At 39.8% G+C, this 22,919-nt stretch overlaps 1 protein-coding gene and 44 non-coding genes across 45 annotated transcripts in view; 21 read left to right on the top strand and 24 right to left on the bottom strand.

Annotated features, from left to right (window-relative positions):
* Positions 1-22,919, bottom strand: part of LOC130377672 (partitioning defective 3 homolog) — a 271,523-nt gene that overhangs the window by 210,566 nt on the left and 38,038 nt on the right. The window lies entirely within an intron of this gene.
* trnai-uau (transfer RNA isoleucine (anticodon UAU)) lies at positions 301-394 on the bottom strand. The gene is made up of 2 exons: positions 357-394; positions 301-336 (listed from the first exon to the last, which is right to left on the bottom strand). It is a non-coding gene; the product is annotated as a tRNA-Ile (tRNA).
* On the top strand, positions 632-703 carry trnaw-cca (transfer RNA tryptophan (anticodon CCA)). The gene has a single exon. It is a non-coding gene; the product is annotated as a tRNA-Trp (tRNA).
* On the bottom strand, positions 1,326-1,419 carry trnai-uau (transfer RNA isoleucine (anticodon UAU)). The gene is made up of 2 exons: positions 1,382-1,419; positions 1,326-1,361 (listed from the first exon to the last, which is right to left on the bottom strand). It is a non-coding gene; the product is annotated as a tRNA-Ile (tRNA).
* On the bottom strand, positions 1,825-1,918 carry trnai-uau (transfer RNA isoleucine (anticodon UAU)). The gene is made up of 2 exons: positions 1,881-1,918; positions 1,825-1,860 (listed from the first exon to the last, which is right to left on the bottom strand). It is a non-coding gene; the product is annotated as a tRNA-Ile (tRNA).
* trnaw-cca (transfer RNA tryptophan (anticodon CCA)) lies at positions 2,156-2,227 on the top strand. Its single transcript has one exon. It is a non-coding gene; the product is annotated as a tRNA-Trp (tRNA).
* Positions 2,846-2,939, bottom strand: trnai-uau (transfer RNA isoleucine (anticodon UAU)). Its single transcript has 2 exons — positions 2,902-2,939; positions 2,846-2,881 (listed from the first exon to the last, which is right to left on the bottom strand). It is a non-coding gene; the product is annotated as a tRNA-Ile (tRNA).
* On the top strand, positions 3,173-3,244 carry trnaw-cca (transfer RNA tryptophan (anticodon CCA)). The gene has a single exon. It is a non-coding gene; the product is annotated as a tRNA-Trp (tRNA).
* Positions 3,898-3,991, bottom strand: trnai-uau (transfer RNA isoleucine (anticodon UAU)). The gene is made up of 2 exons: positions 3,954-3,991; positions 3,898-3,933 (listed from the first exon to the last, which is right to left on the bottom strand). It is a non-coding gene; the product is annotated as a tRNA-Ile (tRNA).
* On the top strand, positions 4,228-4,299 carry trnaw-cca (transfer RNA tryptophan (anticodon CCA)). The gene has a single exon. It is a non-coding gene; the product is annotated as a tRNA-Trp (tRNA).
* trnai-uau (transfer RNA isoleucine (anticodon UAU)) lies at positions 4,922-5,015 on the bottom strand. The gene is made up of 2 exons: positions 4,978-5,015; positions 4,922-4,957 (listed from the first exon to the last, which is right to left on the bottom strand). It is a non-coding gene; the product is annotated as a tRNA-Ile (tRNA).
* trnaw-cca (transfer RNA tryptophan (anticodon CCA)) lies at positions 5,249-5,320 on the top strand. The gene has a single exon. It is a non-coding gene; the product is annotated as a tRNA-Trp (tRNA).
* On the bottom strand, positions 5,974-6,067 carry trnai-uau (transfer RNA isoleucine (anticodon UAU)). Its single transcript has 2 exons — positions 6,030-6,067; positions 5,974-6,009 (listed from the first exon to the last, which is right to left on the bottom strand). It is a non-coding gene; the product is annotated as a tRNA-Ile (tRNA).
* trnaw-cca (transfer RNA tryptophan (anticodon CCA)) lies at positions 6,304-6,375 on the top strand. Its single transcript has one exon. It is a non-coding gene; the product is annotated as a tRNA-Trp (tRNA).
* trnai-uau (transfer RNA isoleucine (anticodon UAU)) lies at positions 6,998-7,091 on the bottom strand. Its single transcript has 2 exons — positions 7,054-7,091; positions 6,998-7,033 (listed from the first exon to the last, which is right to left on the bottom strand). It is a non-coding gene; the product is annotated as a tRNA-Ile (tRNA).
* trnaw-cca (transfer RNA tryptophan (anticodon CCA)) lies at positions 7,325-7,396 on the top strand. The gene has a single exon. It is a non-coding gene; the product is annotated as a tRNA-Trp (tRNA).
* trnai-uau (transfer RNA isoleucine (anticodon UAU)) lies at positions 8,050-8,143 on the bottom strand. Its single transcript has 2 exons — positions 8,106-8,143; positions 8,050-8,085 (listed from the first exon to the last, which is right to left on the bottom strand). It is a non-coding gene; the product is annotated as a tRNA-Ile (tRNA).
* On the top strand, positions 8,380-8,451 carry trnaw-cca (transfer RNA tryptophan (anticodon CCA)). Its single transcript has one exon. It is a non-coding gene; the product is annotated as a tRNA-Trp (tRNA).
* Positions 9,074-9,167, bottom strand: trnai-uau (transfer RNA isoleucine (anticodon UAU)). Its single transcript has 2 exons — positions 9,130-9,167; positions 9,074-9,109 (listed from the first exon to the last, which is right to left on the bottom strand). It is a non-coding gene; the product is annotated as a tRNA-Ile (tRNA).
* Positions 9,405-9,476, top strand: trnaw-cca (transfer RNA tryptophan (anticodon CCA)). Its single transcript has one exon. It is a non-coding gene; the product is annotated as a tRNA-Trp (tRNA).
* trnai-uau (transfer RNA isoleucine (anticodon UAU)) lies at positions 10,036-10,129 on the bottom strand. Its single transcript has 2 exons — positions 10,092-10,129; positions 10,036-10,071 (listed from the first exon to the last, which is right to left on the bottom strand). It is a non-coding gene; the product is annotated as a tRNA-Ile (tRNA).
* trnaw-cca (transfer RNA tryptophan (anticodon CCA)) lies at positions 10,367-10,438 on the top strand. Its single transcript has one exon. It is a non-coding gene; the product is annotated as a tRNA-Trp (tRNA).
* trnai-uau (transfer RNA isoleucine (anticodon UAU)) lies at positions 10,994-11,087 on the bottom strand. Its single transcript has 2 exons — positions 11,050-11,087; positions 10,994-11,029 (listed from the first exon to the last, which is right to left on the bottom strand). It is a non-coding gene; the product is annotated as a tRNA-Ile (tRNA).
* On the top strand, positions 11,321-11,392 carry trnaw-cca (transfer RNA tryptophan (anticodon CCA)). Its single transcript has one exon. It is a non-coding gene; the product is annotated as a tRNA-Trp (tRNA).
* On the bottom strand, positions 12,046-12,139 carry trnai-uau (transfer RNA isoleucine (anticodon UAU)). The gene is made up of 2 exons: positions 12,102-12,139; positions 12,046-12,081 (listed from the first exon to the last, which is right to left on the bottom strand). It is a non-coding gene; the product is annotated as a tRNA-Ile (tRNA).
* trnaw-cca (transfer RNA tryptophan (anticodon CCA)) lies at positions 12,376-12,447 on the top strand. The gene has a single exon. It is a non-coding gene; the product is annotated as a tRNA-Trp (tRNA).
* trnai-uau (transfer RNA isoleucine (anticodon UAU)) lies at positions 13,380-13,473 on the bottom strand. Its single transcript has 2 exons — positions 13,436-13,473; positions 13,380-13,415 (listed from the first exon to the last, which is right to left on the bottom strand). It is a non-coding gene; the product is annotated as a tRNA-Ile (tRNA).
* On the top strand, positions 13,707-13,778 carry trnaw-cca (transfer RNA tryptophan (anticodon CCA)). Its single transcript has one exon. It is a non-coding gene; the product is annotated as a tRNA-Trp (tRNA).
* Positions 14,432-14,525, bottom strand: trnai-uau (transfer RNA isoleucine (anticodon UAU)). Its single transcript has 2 exons — positions 14,488-14,525; positions 14,432-14,467 (listed from the first exon to the last, which is right to left on the bottom strand). It is a non-coding gene; the product is annotated as a tRNA-Ile (tRNA).
* Positions 14,762-14,833, top strand: trnaw-cca (transfer RNA tryptophan (anticodon CCA)). The gene has a single exon. It is a non-coding gene; the product is annotated as a tRNA-Trp (tRNA).
* On the bottom strand, positions 15,456-15,549 carry trnai-uau (transfer RNA isoleucine (anticodon UAU)). The gene is made up of 2 exons: positions 15,512-15,549; positions 15,456-15,491 (listed from the first exon to the last, which is right to left on the bottom strand). It is a non-coding gene; the product is annotated as a tRNA-Ile (tRNA).
* On the top strand, positions 15,783-15,854 carry trnaw-cca (transfer RNA tryptophan (anticodon CCA)). Its single transcript has one exon. It is a non-coding gene; the product is annotated as a tRNA-Trp (tRNA).
* Positions 16,500-16,593, bottom strand: trnai-uau (transfer RNA isoleucine (anticodon UAU)). The gene is made up of 2 exons: positions 16,556-16,593; positions 16,500-16,535 (listed from the first exon to the last, which is right to left on the bottom strand). It is a non-coding gene; the product is annotated as a tRNA-Ile (tRNA).
* trnaw-cca (transfer RNA tryptophan (anticodon CCA)) lies at positions 16,830-16,901 on the top strand. Its single transcript has one exon. It is a non-coding gene; the product is annotated as a tRNA-Trp (tRNA).
* On the bottom strand, positions 17,523-17,616 carry trnai-uau (transfer RNA isoleucine (anticodon UAU)). The gene is made up of 2 exons: positions 17,579-17,616; positions 17,523-17,558 (listed from the first exon to the last, which is right to left on the bottom strand). It is a non-coding gene; the product is annotated as a tRNA-Ile (tRNA).
* Positions 17,850-17,921, top strand: trnaw-cca (transfer RNA tryptophan (anticodon CCA)). Its single transcript has one exon. It is a non-coding gene; the product is annotated as a tRNA-Trp (tRNA).
* Positions 18,566-18,659, bottom strand: trnai-uau (transfer RNA isoleucine (anticodon UAU)). Its single transcript has 2 exons — positions 18,622-18,659; positions 18,566-18,601 (listed from the first exon to the last, which is right to left on the bottom strand). It is a non-coding gene; the product is annotated as a tRNA-Ile (tRNA).
* Positions 18,896-18,967, top strand: trnaw-cca (transfer RNA tryptophan (anticodon CCA)). The gene has a single exon. It is a non-coding gene; the product is annotated as a tRNA-Trp (tRNA).
* Positions 19,621-19,714, bottom strand: trnai-uau (transfer RNA isoleucine (anticodon UAU)). Its single transcript has 2 exons — positions 19,677-19,714; positions 19,621-19,656 (listed from the first exon to the last, which is right to left on the bottom strand). It is a non-coding gene; the product is annotated as a tRNA-Ile (tRNA).
* trnaw-cca (transfer RNA tryptophan (anticodon CCA)) lies at positions 19,951-20,022 on the top strand. Its single transcript has one exon. It is a non-coding gene; the product is annotated as a tRNA-Trp (tRNA).
* Positions 20,675-20,768, bottom strand: trnai-uau (transfer RNA isoleucine (anticodon UAU)). Its single transcript has 2 exons — positions 20,731-20,768; positions 20,675-20,710 (listed from the first exon to the last, which is right to left on the bottom strand). It is a non-coding gene; the product is annotated as a tRNA-Ile (tRNA).
* On the top strand, positions 21,002-21,073 carry trnaw-cca (transfer RNA tryptophan (anticodon CCA)). The gene has a single exon. It is a non-coding gene; the product is annotated as a tRNA-Trp (tRNA).
* trnai-uau (transfer RNA isoleucine (anticodon UAU)) lies at positions 21,727-21,820 on the bottom strand. Its single transcript has 2 exons — positions 21,783-21,820; positions 21,727-21,762 (listed from the first exon to the last, which is right to left on the bottom strand). It is a non-coding gene; the product is annotated as a tRNA-Ile (tRNA).
* Positions 22,057-22,128, top strand: trnaw-cca (transfer RNA tryptophan (anticodon CCA)). Its single transcript has one exon. It is a non-coding gene; the product is annotated as a tRNA-Trp (tRNA).
* trnai-uau (transfer RNA isoleucine (anticodon UAU)) lies at positions 22,719-22,812 on the bottom strand. Its single transcript has 2 exons — positions 22,775-22,812; positions 22,719-22,754 (listed from the first exon to the last, which is right to left on the bottom strand). It is a non-coding gene; the product is annotated as a tRNA-Ile (tRNA).

The following is a 22,919-nucleotide window of genomic DNA, read 5'->3' as shown; positions in this document are numbered from 1 at the left end:
ATGAAATGGAGTTCAATTTAGGGCACACTGATTTATTAAAAGCTTAACTGATTGACTTGGAATCATCAATCTGCAGTTTCCTTCACAATTTTGGGCGATGGGCGACTACATAGAGAAGCGACATTCATGAGGTTGTTGGTCAAAGAAACTAGATAAATGAGCTCATAGGTCACATGAAGTAAATTCATGAGATCTAATGACACCATTATCACCTCTTTGCTGAGGACTACAATGTCACGGCAAGAACAGATTTGCGCCTCATTAATCAATTGAATGATACAGTATGATGATGTTAACGGTTGCTCCAGGTGAGGCTTGAACTCACAACCTCGGCATTACTCTGCTGGATACTGCTGTATAAGTACCGCGCGCTGACCGATTGCGCCACTGGAGCTCAAATGTGACAATGCACATGCACGTGAATGTGCACGTGCATTCCAGAAATAACGACTTAGAAACATGCACAGGTAACTTTAGCACGTAAATGTACATTCAGAATGAGTATGGTCTAAACACGGTGGATTCAGTGTATGGCTTCTTAGGTTTTACACACACATACACACTTAATCACCAGCGCTCCAGTATTTCAACAATGCCATGTTTTGTGGGGTACAATTTTATCATATTGAAGGGCCTTGTGGCGCAACGGTAGCGCGTCTGACTCCAGATCAGAAGGTTGCGTGTTCAAATCACGTCAGGGTCATTCTTATTTAATAACGAATGTTAAGAGAAACATTAGTCATTATTTGTTGATAGAAATGTTCATAAGTATAGGAAAAGTGTGTCCATTATTGAAAGAAAGCATCTCGAAAACAAAAATCTTCATTACTTGGACACTTTGGATGCCATTTGTGGTGTGTTATGTTAAAGTTGCAGAGACTGTTAACACACAAACAGACTCATTACCAACCATATAGTCTGTGATGAGCGTCTGAAGGGGATAGCTTAATACTCTATGATACTGTGGCTTAGTGATAGTGTAACAAACACTAACTATTACAAGCAAACTTAACCTCACCACATGAATGAAATGGAGTTCAATTTAGGGCACACTGATTTATTAAAAGCTTAACTGATTGACTTGGAATCATCAATCGGCAGTTTCCTTCCCAATTTTGGGCGATGGGCGACTACATAGAAAAGCGACATTCATGAGGTTGTTGGTCAAAGAAACTAGATAAATGAGCTCATAGGTCACATGAAGTAAATTCATGAGATCTAATGTCACCATTATCACCTTTTTGCTGAGGACTACAATGTCACGGCAAGAACAGATTTGTGCCTGATTAATCAATTGAATGATACAGTATGATGATGTTAAAGGTTGCTCCAAGTGAGGCTTGAACTCACAACCTCGGCATTACTCTGCTGGATACTGCTATATAAGTACCGCGCGCTGACCGATTGCGCCACTGGAGCTCAATAGTGACAATGCACATGCACAGTATCACTCTATGATACTGTGGCTTAGTGATAGGGTAACAAACACTAACTATTACAAGCAAACTTAACCTCACCACATGAATGAAATGGAGTTCAATTTAGGGCACACTGATTTATTAAAAGCTTAACTGATTGACTTGGAATCATCAATCGGCAGTTTCCTTCACAATTTTGGGCGATGGGCGACTACATAGAGAAGCGACATTCATGAGGTTGTTGGTCAAAGAAACTAGATAAATGAGCTCATAGGTCACATGAAGTAAATTCATGAGATCTAATGACACCATTATCACCTCTTTGCTGAGGACTACAATGTCACGGCAAGAACAGATTTGCGCCTCATTAATCAATTGAATGATACAGTATGATGATGTTAAAGGTTGCTCCAGGTGAGGCTTGAACTCACAACCTCGGCATTACTCTGCTGGATACTGCTGTATAAGTACCGCGCGCTGACCGATTGCGCCACTGGAGCTCAAATGTGACAAAGCACATGCACGTGAATGTGCACGTGCATTCCAGAAATAACGACTTAGAAACATAAACAGGTAACTTTAGCACGTAAATGTACATTCAGAATGAGTACGGTCTAAACACGGTGGATTCAGTGTATGGCTTCCTAGGTTTTACACACACATACACACTTAATCACCAGCGCTCCAGTATTTCAACAATGCCATGTTGTGTGGGGTACAATTTTAACATTTTGAAGGGCCTTGTGGCGCAACGGTAGCGTGTCTGACTCCAGATCAGAAGGTTGCGTGTTCAAATCACGTCAGGGTCAATCTTATTTAATAACGAATGTTAAGAGAAACATTAGTCTTTATTGATAGAAATGTTCATAAGTATAGGAAAAGTGTGTGCATTATTGAAAGAAAACATCTCAAAAACAAAAATCATCATTACTTGGACACTTTGGATGCCATTTGTGGTGTGTTATGTTAAAGTTGCAGAGACTGTTAACATACAAACAGACTCATTACCAACCATATAGTCTGTGATGAGCGTCTGAAGGGGATAGCTTACTACTGTATGATACTGTGGCTTAGTGATAGTGTAACAAACACTAACTATTACAAGCAAACTTAACCTCACCACATGAATGAAATGGAGTTCAATTTAGGGCACACTGATTTATTAAAAGCTTAACTGATTGACTTGGAATCATCAATCTGCAGTTTCCTTCACAATTTTGGGCGATGGGCGACTACCTAGAGAAGCGACATTCATGAGGTTGTTGGTCAAAGAAACTAGATAAATGAGCTCATAGGTCACATGAAGTAAATTCATGAGATCTAATGTCACCATCATCACCATTTTGCTGAGGACTACAATGTCACGGTAAGAACAGATTTGTGCCTCATTAATCAATTGAATGATAGAGTATGATGATGTTAAAGGTTGCTCCAGGTGAGGCTTGAACTCACAACCTCAGCATTGCTCTGCTGGATACTGCTGTATAAGTACCGCGCGCTGACCGATTGCGCCACTGGAGCTCAAATGTGACAATGCACATGCACGTGAATGTGCACGTGCATTCCAGAAATAACGACTTACAAATATACACAAGTAACTTTAGCACGTAAATGTTCAGAATGAGTACGGTCTAAACACGGTGGATTCAGTGTATGGCTTCATAAGTTTTTCACACGCATACACACTTAATCACCAGCACTCTAGTATTTCAACAATGCCATGTGATGGGGGGTACAATTTTAACAAATTGAAGGGCCTTGTGGCGCAACGGTAGCGCGTCTGACTCCAGATCAGAAGGTTGCGTGTTCAAATCACGTCAGGGTCAATCTTATTTAATAACGAATGTTAAGAGAAACATTAGTCATTATTTGTTGATAGAAATGTTCATAAGTATAGGAAAAGTGTGTGCATTATTGAAAGAAAACATCTCAAAAACAAAAATCATCATTACTTGGACACTTTGGATGCCATTTGTGGTGTGTTATGTTAAAGTTGCAGAGACTGTTATCATACAAACAGACTCATTACCAACCATATAGTCAGTGATGAGCGTCTGAAGGGGATAGCTTAAATACTCTATGATACTGTGGCTTAGTGATAGTGTGACAAACACTAACTATTACAAGCAAACTTAACCTCACCACATGAATGAAATGGAGTTCAATTTAGGGCACACTGATTAATTAAAAGCTTAACTGATTGACTTGGAATCATCAATCGGCAGTTTCCTTCACAATTTTGGGCGATGGGCGACTACATAGAGAAGCGACATTCATGAGGTTGTTGCTCAAAGATACTACCTTCATGAGGTCGTTGGTCAAAGAAACTAGATAAATGAGCTCATAGGTCACATGAAGTAAATTCATGAGATATAATGCCACCATTATCACCTTTTTGCTGAGGACTACAATGTCACAGCAAGAACAGATTTGTGCCTGATTAATCAATTGAATGATACAGTATGATGATGTTAAAGGTTGCTCCAGGTGAGGCTTGAACTCACAACCTCGGCATTACTCTGCTGGATACTGCTGTATAAGTACCGCGCGCTGACCGATTGCGCCACTGGAGCTCAATTGTGACAATGCACATGCACGTGAATGTGCACGTGTATTCCAGAAATAACGACTTAGAAACATGCACAGGTAACTTTAGCACGTAAATGTACATTCAGAATGAGTACGGTCTAAACACGTGGATTCAGTGTATGGCTTCCTAGGTTTTACAAACGCATACACACTTAATCACCAGCGCTCTAGTATTTCAACAATGACATGTGATGGGGGGTACAATTTTAACATTTTGAAGGGCCTTGTGGCGCAACGGTAGCGCGTCTGACTCCAGATCAGAAGGTTGCGTGTTCAAATCACGTCAGGGTCATTCTTATTTAATAACGAATGTTAAGAGAAACATTAGTCATTATTTGTTGATAGAAATGTTCATAAGTACAGGAAAAGTGTGTGCATTATTGAAAGAAAGCATCTCAAAAACGAAAATCTTCATTACTTGGACACTTTGGATGCCATTTGTGGTGTTTTATGTTAAAGTTGCAGAGACTGTTAACATACAAACAGACTCATTACCAACCATATAGTCTGTGATGAGCGTCTGAAGGGGATAGCTTAATACTCTATGATACTGTGGCTTAGTGATAGTGTAACAAACACTAACTATTACAAGCAAACTTAACCTCACCACATGAATGAAATGGAGTTCAATTTAGGGCACACTGATTTATTAAAAGCTTAACTGATTGACTTGGAATCATCAATCTGCAGTTTCCTTCACAATTTTGGGCGATGGGCGACTACATAGAGAAGCGACATTCATGAGGTTGTTGGTCAAAGAAACTAGATAAATGAGCTCATAGGTCACATGAAGTAAATTCATGAGATCTAATGTCACCATCATCACCATTTTGCTGAGGACTACAATGTCACGGTAAGAACAGATTTGTGCCTCATTAATCAATTGAATGATAGAGTATGATGATGTTAAAGGTTGCTCCAGGTGAGGCTTGAACTCACAACCTCGGCATTACTCTGCTGGATACTGCTGTATAAGTACCGCGCGCTGACCGATTGCGCCACTGGAGCTCAAATGTGACAATGCACATGCACGTGAATGTGCACGTGCATTCCAGAAATAACGACTTACAAATATACACAGGTAACTTTAGCACGTAAATGTTCAGAATGAGTACGGTCTAAACACGGTGGATTCAGTGTATGGCTTCATAGGTTTTTCACACGCATACACACTTAATCACCAGCGCTCTAGTATTTCAACAATGCCATGTGATGGGGGGTACAATTTTAACATATTGAAGGGCCTTGTGGCGCAACGGTAGCGCGTCTGACTCCAGATCAGAAGGTTGCGTGTTCAAATCACGTCAGGGTCATTCTAATTTAATAACGAATGTTAAGAGAAACATTAGTCATTATTTGTTGATAGAAATGTTCATAAGTATAGGAAAAGTGTGTGCATTATTGAAAGAAAACATCTCAAAAACAAAAATCATCATTACTTGGACACTTTGGATGCCATTTGTGGTGTGTTATGTTAAAGTTGCAGAGACTGTTATCATACAAACAGACTCATTACCAACCATATAGTCAGTGATGAGCGTCTGAAGGGGATAGCTTAAATACTCTATGATACTGTGGCTTAGTGATAGTGTGACAAACACTAACTATTACAAGCAAACTTAACCTCACCACATGAATGAAATGGAGTTCAATTTAGGGCACACTGATTAATTAAAAGCTTAACTGATTGACTTGGAATCATCAATCGGCAGTTTCCTTCACAATTTTGGGCGATGGGCGACTACATAGAGAAGCGACATTCATGAGGTTGTTGCTCAAAGATACTACCTTCATGAGGTCGTTGGTCAAAGAAACTAGATAAATGAGCTCATAGGTCACATGAAGTAAATTCATGAGATATAATGCCACCATTATCACCTTTTTGCTGAGGACTACAATGTCACAGCAAGAACAGATTTGTGCCTGATTAATCAATTGAATGATACAGTATGATGATGTTAAAGGTTGCTCCAGGTGAGGCTTGAACTCCCAACCTCGGCATTACTCTGCTGGATACTGCTGTATAAGTACCGCGCGCTGACCGATTGCGCCACTGGAGCTCAATTGTGACAATGCACATGCACGTGAATGTGCACGTGTATTCCAGAAATAACGACTTAGAAACATGCACAGGTAACTTTAGCACGTAAATGTACATTCAGAATGAGTACGGTCTAAACACGTGGATTCAGTGTATGGCTTCCTAGGTTTTACAAACGCATACACACTTAATCACCAGCGCTCTAGTATTTCAACAATGACATGTGATGGGGGGTACAATTTTAACATTTTGAAGGGCCTTGTGGCGCAACGGTAGCGCGTCTGACTCCAGATCAGAAGGTTGCGTGTTCAAATCACGTCAGGGTCATTCTTATTTAATAACGAATGTTAAGAGAAACATTAGTCATTATTTGTTGATAGAAATGTTCATAAGTATAGGAAAAGTGTGTGCATTATTGAAAGAAAGCATCTCAAAAACGAAAATCTTCATTACTTGGACACTTTGGATGCCATTTGTGGTGTTTTATGTTACAGTTGCAGAGACTGTTAACATACAAACAGACTCATTACCAACCATATAGTCTGTGATGAGCGTCTGAAGGGGATAGCTTAATACTCTATGATACTGTGGCTTAGTGATAGTGTAACAAACACTAACTATTACAAGCAAACTTAACCTCACCACATGAATGAAATGGAGTTCAATTTAGGGCACACTGATTTATTAAAAGCTTAACTGATTGACTTGGAATCATCAATCTGCAGTTTCCTTTACAATTTTGGGCGATGGGCGACTACATAGAGAAGCGACATTCATGAGGTTGTTGGTCAAAGAAACTAGATAAATGAGCTCATAGGTCACATGAAGTAAATTCATGAGATCTAATGTCACCATCATCACCATTTTGCTGAGGACTACAATGTCACGGTAAGAACAGATTTGTGCCTCATTAATCAATTGAATGATAGAGTATGATGATGTTAAAGGTTGCTCCAGGTGAGGCTTGAACTCACAACCTCTGCATTACTCTGCTGGATACTGCTGTATAAGTACCGCGCGCTGACCGATTGCGCCACTGGAGCTCAAATGTGACAATGCACATGCACGTGAATGTGCACGTGCATTCCAGAAATAACGACTTACAAATATACACAGGTAACTTTAGCACGTAAATGTTCAGAATGAGTACGGTCTAAACACGGTGGATTCAGTGTATGGCTTCATAGGTTTTTCACACGCATACACACTTAATCACCAGCACTCTAGTATTTCAACAATGCCATGTGTTGGGGGGTACAATTTTAACATATTGTAGGGCCTTGTGGCGCAACGGTAGCGCGTCTGACTCCAGATCAGAAGGTTGCGTGTTCAAATCACGTCAGGGTCATTCTTATTTAATAACGAATGTTAAGAGAAACATTAGTCATTATTTGTTGATAGAAATGTTCATAAGTATAGGAAAAGTGTGTGCATTATTGAAAGAAAACATCTCAAAAACAAAAATCATTATTACTTGGACACTTTGGATGCCATTTGTGGTGTGTTATGTTAAAGTTGCAGAGACTGTTATCATACAAACAGACTCATTACCAACCATATAGTCAGTGATGAGCGTCTGAAGGGGATAGCTTAAATACTCTATGATACTGTGGCTTAGTGATAGTGTGACAAACACTAACTATTACAAGCAAACTTAACCTCACCACATGAATGAAATGGAGTTCAATTTAGGGCACACTGATTAATTAAAAGCTTAACTGATTGACTTGGAATCATCAATCGGCAGTTTCCTTCACAATTTTGGGCGATGGGCGACTACATAGAGAAGCGACATTCATGAGGTTGTTGCTCAAAGATACTACCTTCATGAGGTCGTTGGTCAAAGAAACTAGATAAATGAGCTAATAGGTCACATGAAGTAAATTCATGAGATATAATGCCACCATTATCACCTTTTTGCTGAGGACTACAATGTCACAGCAAGAACAGATTTGTGCCTGATTAATCAATTGAATGATACAGTATGATGATGTTAAAGGTTGCTCCAGGTGAGGCTTGAACTCACAACCTCGGCATTACTCTGCTGGATACTGCTGTATAAGTACCGCGCGCTGACCGATTGCGCCACTGGAGCTCAATTGTGACAATGCACATGCACGTGAATGTTCACGTGTATTCCAGAAATAACGACTTAGAAACATGCACAGGTAACTTTAGCACGTAAATGTACATTCAGAATGAGTACGGTCTAAACACGTGGATTCAGTGTATGGCTTCCTAGGTTTTACAAACGCATACACACTTAATCACCAGCACTCTAGTATTTCAACAATGACATGTGATGGGGGGTACAATTTTAACATATTGTAGGGCCTTGTGGCGCAACAGTAGCGTGTCTGACTCCAGATCAGAAGGTTGCGTGTTCAAATCACGTTAGGGTCATTCTTATTTAATAACGAATGTTAAGAGAAACATTAGTCTTTATTGATAGAAATGTTCATAAGTATAGGAAAAGTGTGTGCATTATTGAAAGAAAACATTTCAAAAACAAAAATCATCATTACTTGGACACTTTGGATGCCATTTGTGGTGTGTTATGTTAAAGTTGCAGAGACTGTTAACATACAAACAGACTCATTACCAACCATATAGTCTGTGATGAGCGTCTGAAGGGGATAGCTTAATACTCTATGATACTGTGGCTTAGTGATAGTGTAACAAACACTAACTATTACAAGCAAACTTAACCTCACCACATGAATGAAATGGAGTTCAATTTAGGGCACACTGATTGATTAAAAGCTTAACTGATTGACTTGGAATCATCAATCTGCAGTTTCCTTCACAATTTTGGGCGATGGGCGACTACATAGAGAAGCGACATTCATGAGGTTGTTGGTCAAAGAAACTAGATGAATGAGCTCATAGGTCACATGAAGTAAATTCATGAGATCTCTCTAATGTCACCATTATCACCTTTTTGCTGAGGACTACAATGTCACGGCAAGAACAGATTTGTGCATCATTAATCAATTGAATGATACAGTATGATGATGTTAAAGGTTGCTCCAGGTGAGGCTTGAACTCACAACCTCGGCATTACTCTGCTGGATACTGCTGTATAAGTACCGCGCGCTGACCGATTGCGCCACTGGAGCTCAAATGTGACAATGTACATGCACGTGAATGTGCACGTGCATTCCAGAAATAACGACTTAGAAACATGCACAGGTAACTTTAGCACGTAAATGTACATTTAGAATGAGTACGGTCTAAACACGGTGGATTCAGTGTATGGCTTCCTAGGTTTTACACACGCATACACACTTCATCACCAGCGCTCCAGTATTTCAACAATGCAATGTGATGTGGGGTACAATTTTAACATAATAAAGGGCCTTGTGGCGCAACGGTAGCGCGTCTGACTCCAGATCAGAAGGTTGCGTGTTCAAATCACGTCAGGGTCATCCTTATTTAATAGTGTGTGCATTTTTGAAAGAAAACATCTCAAAAACAAAAATCATCATTACTTGGACACTTTGGATGCCATTTGTGGTGTGTTATGTTAAAGTTGCAGAGACTGTTAACATACAAACAGACTCATTACCAACCATATAGTCTGTGATGAGCGTCTGAAGGGGATAGCTTACGTATGATACTGTGGCTTAGTGATAGTGTAACAAACACTAACTATTACAAGCAAACTTAACCTCACCACATGAATGAAATGGAGTTCAATTTAGGGCACACTGATTGATTAAAAGCTTAACTGATTGACTTGGAATCATCAATCTGCAGTTTCCTTCACAATTTTGGGCGATGGGCGACTACATAGAGAAGCGACATTCATGAGGTTGTTGGTCAAAGAAACTAGATGAATGAGCTCATAGGTCACATGAAGTAAATTCATGAGATCTCTCTAATGTCACCATTATCACCTTTTTGCTGAGGACTACAATGTCACGGCAAGAACAGATTTGTGCATCATTAATCAATTGAATGATACAGTATGATGATGTTAAAGGTTGCTCCAGGTGAGGCTTGAACTCACAACCTCGGCATTACTCTGCTGGATACTGCTGTATAAGTACCGCGCGCTGACCGATTGCGCCACTGGAGCTCAAATGTGACAATGTACATGCACGTGAATGTGCACGTGCATTCCAGAAATAACGACTTAGAAACATGCACAGGTAACTTTAGCACGTAAATGTACATTTAGAATGAGTACGGTCTAAACACGGTGGATTCAGTGTATGGCTTCCTAGGTTTTACACACGCATACACACTTCATCGCCAGCGCTCCAGTATTTCAACAATGCAATGTGATATGGGGTACAATTTTAACATAATAAAGGGCCTTGTGGCGCAACGGTAGCGCGTCTGACTCCAGATCAGAAGGTTGCGTGTTCAAATCACGTCAGGGTCATCCTTATTTAATAGTGTGTGCATTTTTGAAAGAAAACATCTCAAAAACAAAAATCATCATTACTTGGACACATTGGATGCCATTTGTGGTGTGTTATGTTAAAGTTGCAGAGACTGTTAACATACAAACAGACTCATTACCAACCATATAGTCTGTGATGAGCGTCTGAAGGGGATAGCTTACGTATGATACTGTGGCTTAGTGATAGTGTAACAAACACTAACTATTACAAGCAAACTTAACCTCACCACATGAATGAAATGGAGTTCAATTTAGGGCACACTGATTTATTAAAAGCTTAACTGATTGACTTGGAATCATCAATCGGCAGTTTCCTTCACAATTTTGGGCGATGGGCGACTACCTAGAGAAGCGACATTCATGAGGTTGTTGGTCAAAGAAACTAGATAAATGAGCTCATAGGTCACATGAAGTAAATTCATGAGATCTAATGTCACCATCATCACCATTTTGCTGAGGACTACAATGTCACGGTAAGAACAGATTTGTGCCTCATTAATCAATTGAATGATAGAGTATGATGATGTTAAAGGTTGCTCCATGTGAGGCTTGAACTCACAACCTCGGCATTACTCTGCTGGATACTGCTGTATAAGTACCGCGCGCTGACCGATTGCGCCACTGGAGCTCAAATGTGACAATGCACATGCACGTGAATGTGCACGTGCATTCCTGAAATAACGACTTACAAATATACACAGGTAACTTTAGCACGTAAATGTTCAGAATGAGTACGGTCTAAACACGGTGGATTCAGTGTATGGCTTCATAGGTTTTTCACACGCATACACACTTAATCACCGGCACTCTAGTATTTCAACAATGCCATGTGATGGGGGGTACAATTTTAACATATTGAAGGGCCTTGTGGCGAAACGGTAGCGCGTCTGACTCCAGATCAGAAGGTTGCGTGTTCAAATCACGTCAGGGTCATTCTTATTTAATAACGAATGTTAAGAGAAACATTAGTCATTATTTGTTGATAGAAATGTTCATAAGTATAGGAAAAGTGTGTGCATTATTGAAAGAAAACATCTCAAAAACAAAAATCATCATTACTTGGACACTTTGGATGCCATTTGTGGTGTGTTATGTTAAAGTTGCAGAGACTGTTAACATACAAACAGACTCATTACCAACCATATAGTCAGTGATGAGCGTCTGAAGGGGATAGCTTAAATACTCTATGATACTGTGGCTTAGTGATAGTGTGACAAACACTAACTATTACAAGCAAACTTAACCTCACCACATGAATGAAATGGAGTTCAATTTAGGGCACACTGATTAATTAAAAGCTTAACTGATTGACTTGGAATCATCAATCGGCAGTTTCCTTCACAATTTTGGGCGATGGGCGACTACATAGAAAAGCGACATTCATGAGGTTGTTGCTCAAAGATACTACCTTCATGAGGTCGTTGGTCAAAGAAACTAGATAAATGAGCTCATAGGTCACATGAAGTAAATTCATGAGATATAATGCCACCATTATCACCTTTTTGCTGAGGACTACAATGTCACAGCAAGAACAGATTTGTGCCTGATTAATCAATTGAATGATACAGTATGATGATGTTAAAGGTTGCTCCAGGTGAGGCTTGAACTCACAACCTCGGCATTACTCTGCTGGATACTGCTGTATAAGTACCGCGCGCTGACCGATTGCGCCACTGGAGCTCAATAGTGACAATGCACATGCACGTGAATGTGCACGTGTATTCCAGAAATAACGACTTAGAAACATGCACAGGTAACTTTAGCACGTAAATGTACATTCAGAATGAGTACGGTCTAAACACGTGGATTCAGTGTATGGCTTCCTAGGTTTTACAAACGCATACACACTTAATCACCAGCGCTCTAGTATTTCAACAATGACATGTGATGGGGGGTACAATTTAAACATTTTGAAGGGCCTTGTGGCGCAACGGTAGCGCGTCTGACTCCAGATCAGAAGGTTGCGTGTTCAAATCACGTCAGGGTCATTCTTATTTAATAACGAATGTTAAGAGAAACATTTGTCATTATTTGTTGATAGAAATGTTCATAAGTACAGGAAAAGTGTGTGCATTATTGAAAGAAAGCATCTCAAAAACGAAAATCTTCATTACTTGGACACTTTGGATGCCATTTGTGGTGTTTTATGTTAAAGTTGCAGAGACTGTTAACATACAAACAGACTCATTACCAACCATATAGTCTGTGATGAGCGTCTGAAGGGGATAGCTTAATACTCTATGATACTGTGGCTTAGTGATAGTGTAACAAACACTAACTATTACAAGCAAACTTAACCTCACCACATGAATGAAATGGAGTTCAATTTAGGGCACACTGATTTATTAAAAGCTTAACTGATTGACTTGGAATCATCAATCTGCAGTTTCCTTCACAATTTTGGGCGATGGCCGACTACATAGAGAAGCGACATTCATGAGGTTGTTGGTCAAAGAAACTAGATAAATGAGCTCATAGGTCACATGAAGTAAATTCATGAGATCTAATGTCACCATCATCACCATTTTGCTGAGGACTACAATGTCACGGTAAGAACAGATTTGTGCCTCATTAATCAATTGAATGATAGAGTATGATGATGTTAAAGGTTGCTCCAGGTGAGGCTTGAACTCACAACCTCGGCATTACTCTGCTGGATACTGCTGTATAAGTACCGCGCGCTGACCGATTGCGCCATTGCGACACAATTTTGGGCGATGGGCGACTACATAGAGAAGCGACATTCATGAGGTTGTTGGTCAAAGAAACTAGATAAATGAGCTCATAGGTCACATGAAGTAAATTCATGAGATCTAATGTCACCATCATCACCATTTTGCTGAGGACTACAATGTCACGGTAAGAACAGATTTGTGCCTCATTAATCAATTGAATGATAGAGTATGATGATGTTAAAGGTTGCTCCAGGTGAGGCTTGAACTCACAACCTCGGCATTACTCTGCTGGATACTGCTGTATAAGTACCGCGCGCTGACCGATTGCGCCACTGGAGCTCAAATGTGACAATGCACATGCACGTGAATGTGCACGTGCATTCCAGAAATAACGACTTACAAATATACACAGGTAACTTTAGCACGTAAATGTTCAGAATGAGTACGGTCTAAACACGGTGGATTCAGTGTATGGCTTCATAGGTTTTTCACACGCATACACACTTAATCACCAGCACTCTAGTATTTCAACAATGCCATGTGTTGGGGGGTACAATTTTAACATATTGAAGGGCCTTGTGGCGCAACGGTAGCGCGTCTGACTCCAGATCAGAAGGTTGCGTGTTCAAATCACGTCAGGGTCATTCTTATTTAATAACGAATGTTAAGAGAAACATTAGTCATTATTTGTTGATAGAAATGTTCATAAGTATAGGAAAAGTGTGTGCATTATTGAAAGAAAACATCTCAAAAACAAAAATCATCATTACTTGGACACTTTGGATGCCATTTGTGGTGTGTTATGTTAAAGTTGCAGAGACTGTTATCATACAAACAGACTCATTACCAACCATATAGTCAGTGATGAGCGTCTGAAGGGGATAGCTTAAATACTCTATGATACTGTGGCTTAGTGATAGTGTGACAAACACTAACTATTACAAGCAAACTTAACCTCACCACATGAATGAAATGGAGTTCAATTTAGGGCACACTGATTAATTAAAAGCTTAACTGATTGACTTGGAATCATCAATCGGCAGTTTCCTTCACAATTTTGGGCGATGGGCGACTACATAGAGAAGCGACATTCATGAGGTTGTTGCTCAAAGATACTACCTTCATGAGGTCGTTGGTCAAAGAAACTAGATAAATGAGCTAATAGGTCACATGAAGTAAATTCATGAGATATAATGCCACCATTATCACCTTTTTGCTGAGGACTACAATGTCACAGCAAGAACAGATTTGTGCCTGATTAATCAATTGAATGATACAGTATGATGATGTTAAAGGTTGCTCCAGGTGAGGCTTGAACTCACAACCTCGGCATTACTCTGCTGGATACTGCTGTATAAGTACCGCGCGCTGACCGATTGCGCCACTGGAGCTCAATTGTGACAATGCACATGCACGTGAATGTGCACGTGTATTCCAGAAATAACGACTTAGAAACATGCACAGGTAACTTTAGCACGTAAATGTACATTCAGAATGAGTACGGTCTAAACACGTGGATTCAGTGTATGGCTTCCTAGGTTTTACAAACGCATACACACTTAATCACCAGCGCTCTAGTATTTCAACAATGACATGTGATGGGGGGTACAATTTTAACATTTTGAAGGGCCTTGTGGCGCAACGGTAGCGCGTCTGACTCCAGATCAGAAGGTTGCGTGTTCAAATCACGTCAGGGTCATTCATATTTAATAACGAATGTTAAGAGAAACATTAGTCATTATTTGTTGATAGAAATGTTCATAAGTACAGGAAAAGTGTGTGCATTATTGAAAGAAACCATCTCAAAAACGAAAATCTTCATTACTTGGACACTTTGGATGCCATTTGTGGTGTTTTATGTTAAAGTTGCAGAGACTGTTAACATACAAACAGACTCATTACCAACCATATAGTCTGTGATGAGCGTCTGAAGGGGATAGCTTAATACTCTATGATACTGTGGCTTAGTGATAGTGTAACAAACACTAACTATTACAAGCAAACTTAACCTCACCACATGAATGAAATGGAGTTCAATTTAGGGCACACTGATTTATTAAAAGCTTAACTGATTGACTTGGAATCATCAATCTGCAGTTTCCTTCACAATTTTGGGCGATGGGCGACTACATAGAGAAGCGACATTCATGAGGTTGTTGGTCAAAGAAACTAGATAAATGAGCTCATAGGTCACATGAAGTAAATTCATGAGATCTAATGTCACCATCATCACCATTTTGCTGAGGACTACAATGTCACGGTAAGAACAGATTTGTGCCTCATTAATCAATTGAATGATAGAGTATGATGATGTTAAAGGTTGCTCCAGGTGAGGCTTGAACTCACAACCTCGGCATTACTCTGCTGGATACTGCTGTATAAGTACCGCGCGCTGACCGATTGCGCCACTGGAGCTCAAATGTGACAATGCACATGCACGTGAATGTGCACGTGCATTCCAGAAATAACGACTTACAAATATACACAGGTAACTTTAGCACGTAAATGTTCAGAATGAGTACGGTCTAAACACGGTGGATTCAGTGTATGGCTTCATAGGTTTTTCACACGCATACACACTTAATCACCAGCACTCTAGTATTTCAACAATGCCATGTGTTGGGGGGTACAATTTGAACATATTGAAGGGCCTTGTGGCGCAACGGTAGCGCGTCTGACTCCAGGTCAGAAGGTTGCGTGTTCAAATCACGTCAGGGTCATTCTTATTTAATAACGAATGTTAAGAGAAACATTAGTCATTATAGAAATGTTCATAAGTATAGGAAAAGTGTGTGCATTATTGAAAGAAAACATCTCAAAAACAAAAATCATCATTACTTGGACACTTTGGATGCCATTTGTGGTGTGTTATGTTAAAGTTGCAGAGACTGTTATCATACAAACAGACTCATTACCAACCATATAGTCAGTGATGAGCGTCTGAAGGGGATAGCTTAAATACTCTATGATACTGTGGCTTAGTGATAGTGTGACAAACACTAACTATTACAAGCAAACTTAACCTCACCACATGAATGAAATGGAGTTCAATTTAGGGCACACTGATTAATTAAAAGCTTAACTGATTGACTTGGAATCATCAATCGGCAGTTTCCTTCACAATTTTGGGCGATGGGCGACTACATAGAGAAGCGACATTCATGAGGTTGTTGCTCAAAGATACTACCTTCATGAGGTCGTTGGTCAAAGAAACTAGATAAATGAGCTAATAGGTCACATGAAGTAAATTCATGAGATATAATGCCACCATTATCACCTTTTTGCTGAGGACTACAATGTCACAGCAAGAACAGATTTGTGCCTGATTAATCAATTGAATGATACAGTATGATGATGTTAAAGGTTGCTCCAGGTGAGGCTTGAACTCACAACCTCGGCATTACTCTGCTGGATACTGCTGTATAAGTACCGCGCGCTGACCGATTGCGCCACTGGAGCTCAATTGTGACAATGCACATGCACGTGAATGTGCACGTGTATTCCAGAAATAACGACTTAGAAACATGCACAGGTAACTTTAGCACGTAAATGTACATTCAGAATGAGTACGGTCTAAACACGTGGATTCAGTGTATGGCTTCCTAGGTTTTACAAACGCATACACACTTAATCACCAGCGCTCTAGTATTTCAACAATGACATGTGATGGGGGGTACAATTTTAACATTTTGAAGGGCCTTGTGGCGCAACGGTAGCGCGTCTGACTCCAGATCAGAAGGTTGCGTGTTCAAATCACGTCAGGGTCATTCATATTTAATAACGAATGTTAAGAGAAACATTAGTCATTATTTGTTGATAGAAATGTTCATAAGTACAGGAAAAGTGTGTGCATTATTGAAAGAAAGCATCTCAAAACGAAAATCTTCATTACTTGGACACTTTGGATGCCATTTGTGGTGTTTTATGTTAAAGTTGCAGAGACTGTTAACATACAAACAGACTCATTACCAACCATATAGTCTGTGATGAGCGTCTGAAGGGGATAGCTTAATACTCTATGATACTGTGGCTTAGTGATAGTGTAACAAACACTAACTATTACAAGCAAACTTAACCTCACCACATGAATGAAATGGAGTTCAATTTAGGGCACACTGATTTATTAAAAGCTTAACTGATTGACTTGGAATCATCAATCTGCAGTTTCCTTCACAATTTTGGGCGATGGGCGACTACATAGAGAAGCGACATTCATGAGGTTGTTGGTCAAAGAAACTAGATAAATGAGCTCATAGGTCACATGAAGTAAATTCATGAGATCTAATGTCACCATCATCACCATTTTGCTGAGGACTACAATGTCACGGTAAGAACAGATTTGTGCCTCATTAATCAATTGAATGATAGAGTATGATGATGTTAAAGGTTGCTCCAGGTGAGGCTTGAACTCACAACCTCGGCATTACTCTGCTGGATACTGCTGTATAAGTACCGCGCGCTGACCGATTGCGCCACTGGAGCTCAAATGTGACAATGCACATGCACGTGAATGTGCACGTGCATTCCAGAAATAACGACTTACAAATATACACAGGTAACTTTAGCACGTAAATGTTCAGAATGAGTACGGTCTAAACACGGTGGATTCAGTGTATGGCTTCATAGGTTTTTCACACGCATACACACTTAATCACCAGCACTCTAGTATTTCAACAATGCCATGTGTTGGGGGGTACAATTTGAACATATTGAAGGGCCTTGTGGCGCAACGGTAGCGCGTCTGACTCCAGGTCAGAAGGTTGCGTGTTCAAATCACGTCAGGGTCATTCTTATTTAATAACGAATGTTAAGAGAAACATTAGTCATTATAGAAATGTTCATAAGTATAGGAAAAGTGTGTGCATTATTGAAAGAAAACATCTCAAAACAAAAATCATCATTACTTGGACACTTTGGATGCCATTTGTGGTGTGTTATGTTAAAGTTGCAGAGACTGTTATCATACAAACAGACTCATTACCAACCATATAGTCAGTGATGAGCGTCTGAAGGGGATAGCTTAAATACTCTATGATACTGTGGCTTAGTGATAGTGTGACAAACACTAACTATTACAAGCAAACTTAACCTCACCACATGAATGAAATGGAGTTCAATTTAGGGCACACTGATTAATTAAAAGCTTAACTGATTGACTTGGAATCATCAATCGGCAGTTTCCTTCACAATTTTGGGCGATGGGCGACTACATAGAGAAGCGACATTCATGAGGTTGTTGCTCAAAGATACTACCTTCATGAGGTCGTTGGTCAAAGAAACTAGATAAATGAGCTAATAGGTCACATGAAGTAAATTCATGAGATATAATGCCACCATTATCACCTTTTTGCTGAGGACTACAATGTCACAGCAAGAACAGATTTGTGCCTGATTAATCAATTGAATGATACAGTATGATGATGTTAAAGGTTGCTCCAGGTGAGGCTTGAACTCACAACCTCGGCATTACTCTGCTGGATACTGCTGTATAAGTACCGCGCGCTGACCGATTGCGCCACTGGAGCTCAATTGTGACAATGCACATGCACGTGAATGTGCACGTGTATTCCAGAAATAACGACTTAGAAACATGCACAGGTAACTTTAGCACGTAAATGTACATTCAGAATGAGTACGGTCTAAACACGTGGATTCAGTGTATGGCTTCCTAGGTTTTACAAACGCATACACACTTAATCACCAGCGCTCTAGTATTTCAACAATGACATGTGATGGGGGGTACAATTTTAACATTTTGAAGGGCCTTGTGGCGCAACGGTAGCGCGTCTGACTCCAGATCAGAAGGTTGCATGTTCAAATCACGTCAGGGTCATTCTAATTTAATAACGAATGTTAAGAGAAACATTAGTCATTATTTGTTGATAGAAATGTTCATAAGTACAGGAAAAGTGTGCGCATTATTGAAAGAAAGCATCTCAAAAACGAAAATCTTCATTACTTGGACACTTTGGATGCCATTTGTGGTGTTTTATGTTAAAGTTGCAGAGACTGTTATCATACAAACAGACTCATTACCAACCATATAGTCAGTGATGAGCGTCTGAAGGGGATAGCTTAAATACTCTATGATACTGTGGCTTAGTGATAGTGTGACAAACACTAACTATTACAAGCAAACTTAACCTCACCACATGAATGAAATGGAGTTCAATTTAGGGCACACTGATTTATTAAAAGCTTAACTGATTGACTTGGAATCATCAATCGGCAGTTTCCTTCACAATTTTGGGCGATGGGCGACTACATAGAGAAGCGACATTCATGAGGTTGTTGCTCAAAGATACTACCTTCATGAGGTCGTTGGTCAAAGAAACTAGATAAATGAGCTAATAGGTCACATGAAGTAAATTCATGAGATATAATGCCACCATTATCACCTTTTTGCTGAGGACTACAATGTCACAGCAAGAACAGATTTGTGCCTGATTAATCAATTGAATGATACAGTATGATGATGTTAAAGGTTGCTCCAGGTGAGGCTTGAACTCACAACCTCGGCATTACTCTGCTGGATACTGCTGTATAAGTACCGCGCGCTGACCGATTGCGCCACTGGAGCTCAATTGTGATAATGCACATGCACGTGAATGTGCACGTGTATTCCAGAAATAACGACTTAGAAACATGCACAGGTAACTTTAGCACGTAAATGTACATTCAGAATGAGTACGGTCTAAACACGTGGATTCAGTGTATGGCTTCCTAGGTTTTACAAACGCATACACACTTAATCACCAGCGCTCTAGTATTTCAACAATGACATGTGATGGGGGGTACAATTTTAACATTTTGAAGGGCCTTGTGGCGCAACGGTAGCGCGTCTGACTCCAGATCAGAAGGTTGCGTGTTCAAATCACGTCAGGGTCATTCATATTTAATAACGAATGTTAAGAGAAACATTAGTCATTATTTGTTGATAGAAATGTTCATAAGTACAGGAAAAGTGTGTGCATTATTGAAAGAAAGCATCTCAAAAACGAAAATCTTCATTACTTGGACACTTTGGATGCCATTTGTGGTGTTTTATGTTAAAGTTGCAGAGACTGTTAACATACAAACAGACTCATTACCAACCATATAGTCTGTGATGAGCGTCTGAAGGGGATAGCTTAATACTCTATGATACTGTGGCTTAGTGATAGTGTAACAAACACTAACTATTACAAGCAAACTTAACCTCACCACATGAATGAAATGGAGTTCAATTTAGGGCACACTGATTTATTAAAAGCTTAACTGATTGACTTGGAATCATCAATCTGCAGTTTCCTTCACAATTTTGGGCGATGGGCGACTACATAGAGAAGCGACATTCATGAGGTTGTTGGTCAAAGATACTACCTTCATGAGGTCGTTGGTCAAAGAAACTAGATAAATGAGCTCATAGGTCACATGAAGTAAATTCATGAGATCTAATGTCACCATTATCACCATTTTGCTGAGGACTACAATGTCACGGTAAGAACAGATTTGTGCCTCATTAATCAATTGAATGATAGAGTATGATGATGTTAAAGGTTGCTCCAGGTGAGGCTTGAACTCACAACCTCTGCATTACTCTGCTGGATACTGCTGTATAAGTACCGCGCGCTGACCGATTGCGCCACTGGAGCTCAAATGTGACAATGCACATGCACGTGAATGTGCACGTGCATTCCAGAAATAACGACTTACAAATATACACAGGTAACTTTAGCACGTAAATGTTCAGAATGAGTACGGTCTAAACACGGTGGATTCAGTGTATGGCTTCATAGGTTTTTCACACGCATACACACTTAATCACCAGCACTCTAGTATTTCAACAATGCCATGTGATGGGGGGTACAATTTTAACATATTGAAGGGCCTTGTGGCGCAACGGTAGCGCGTCTGACTCCAGATCAGAAGGTTGCGTGTTCAAATCACGTCAGGGTCATTCTTATTTAATAACGAATGTTAAGAGAAACATTAGTCATTATTTGTTGATAGAAATGTTCATAAGTATAGGAAAAGTGTGTGCATTATTGAAAGAAAACATCTCAAAAACAAAATTCATCATTACTTGGACACTTTGGATGCCATTTGTGGTGTGTTATGTTAAAGTTGCAGAGACTGTTATCATACAAACAGACTCATTACCAACCATATAGTCAGTGATGAGCGTCTGAAGGGGATAGCTTAAATACTCTATGATACTGTGGCTTAGTGATAGTGTGACAAACACTAACTATTACAAGCAAACTTAACCTCACCACATGAATGAAATGGAGTTCAATTTAGGGCACACTGATTAATTAAAAGCTTAACTGATTGACTTGGAATCATCAATCGGCAGTTTCCTTCACAATTTTGGGCGATGGGCGAATACATAGAGAAGCGACATTAATGAGGTTGTTGCTCAAAGATACTACCTTCATGAGGTCGTTGGTCAAAGAAACTAGATAAATGAGCTCATAGGTCACATGAAGTAAATTCATGAGATATAATGCCACCATTATCACCTTTTTGCTGAGGACTACAATGTCACAGCAAGAACAGATTTGTGCCAGATTAATCAATTGAATGATACAGTATGATGATGTTAAAGGTTGCTCCAGGTGAGGCTTGAACTCACAACCTCAGCATTACTCTGCTGGATACTGCTGTATAAGTACCGCGCGCTGACCGATTGCGCCACTGGAGCTCAATTGTGACAATGCACATGCACGTGAATGTGCACGTGTATTCCAGAAATAACGACTTAGAAACATGCACAGGTAACTTTAGCACGTAAATGTACATTCAGAATGAGTACGGTCTAAACACGTGGATTCAGTGTATGGCTTCCTAGGTATTACAAACGCATACACACTTAATCACCAGCGCTCTAGTATTTCAACAATGACATGTGATGGGGGGTACAATTTTAACATATTGAAGGGCCTTGTGGCGCAACGGTAGCGCATCTGACTCCAGATTAGAAGGTTGTGTGTTCAAATCACGTCAGGGTCATTCTTCTTTAATAGTGTGTGCATTATTGAAAGAAAACATCTCAAAAACAAAAATCATCATTACTTGGACACTTTGGATGCCATTTGTGGTGTGTTATGTTAAAGTTGCAGAGACTGTTATCATACAAACAGACTCATTACCAACCATATAGTCAGTGATGAGCGTCTGAAGGGGATAGCTTAAATACTCTATGATACTGTGGCTTAGTGATAGTGTGACAAACACTAACTATTACAAGCAAACTTAACCTCACCACATGAATGAAATGGAGTTCAATTTAGGGCACACTGATTAATTAAAAGCTTAACTGATTGACTTGGAATCATCAATCGGCAGTTTCCTTCACAATTTTGGGCGATGGGCGACTACATAGAGAAGCGACATTCATGAGGTTGTTGCTCAAAGATACTACCTTCATGAGGTCGTTGGTCAAAGAAACTAGATAAATGAGCTCATAGGTCACATGAAGTAAATTCATGAGATATAATTCCACCATTATCACCTTTTTGCTGAGGACTACAATGTCACAGCAAGAACAGATTTGTGCCTGATTAATCAATTGAATGATACAGTATGATGATGTTAAAGGTTGCTCCAGGTGAGGCTTGAACTCACAACCTCGGCATTACTCTGCTGGATACTGCTGTATAAGTACCGCGCGCTGACCGATTGCGCCACTGGAGCTCAATTGTGACAATGCACATGCACGTGAATGTGCACGTGTATTCCAGAAATAACGACTTAGAAACATGCACAGGTAACTTTAGCACGTAAATGTACATTCAGAATGA

The sequence above is a fragment of the Gadus chalcogrammus genome, chromosome 23, assembly GCF_026213295.1.
Source record: "Gadus chalcogrammus isolate NIFS_2021 chromosome 23, NIFS_Gcha_1.0, whole genome shotgun sequence".
NCBI lineage: Eukaryota > Metazoa > Chordata > Actinopteri > Gadiformes > Gadidae > Gadus > Gadus chalcogrammus.
The sequence above is the reverse complement of the archived record's forward strand: the minus strand, read 5'-3'. Positions and strand labels throughout refer to the sequence as shown.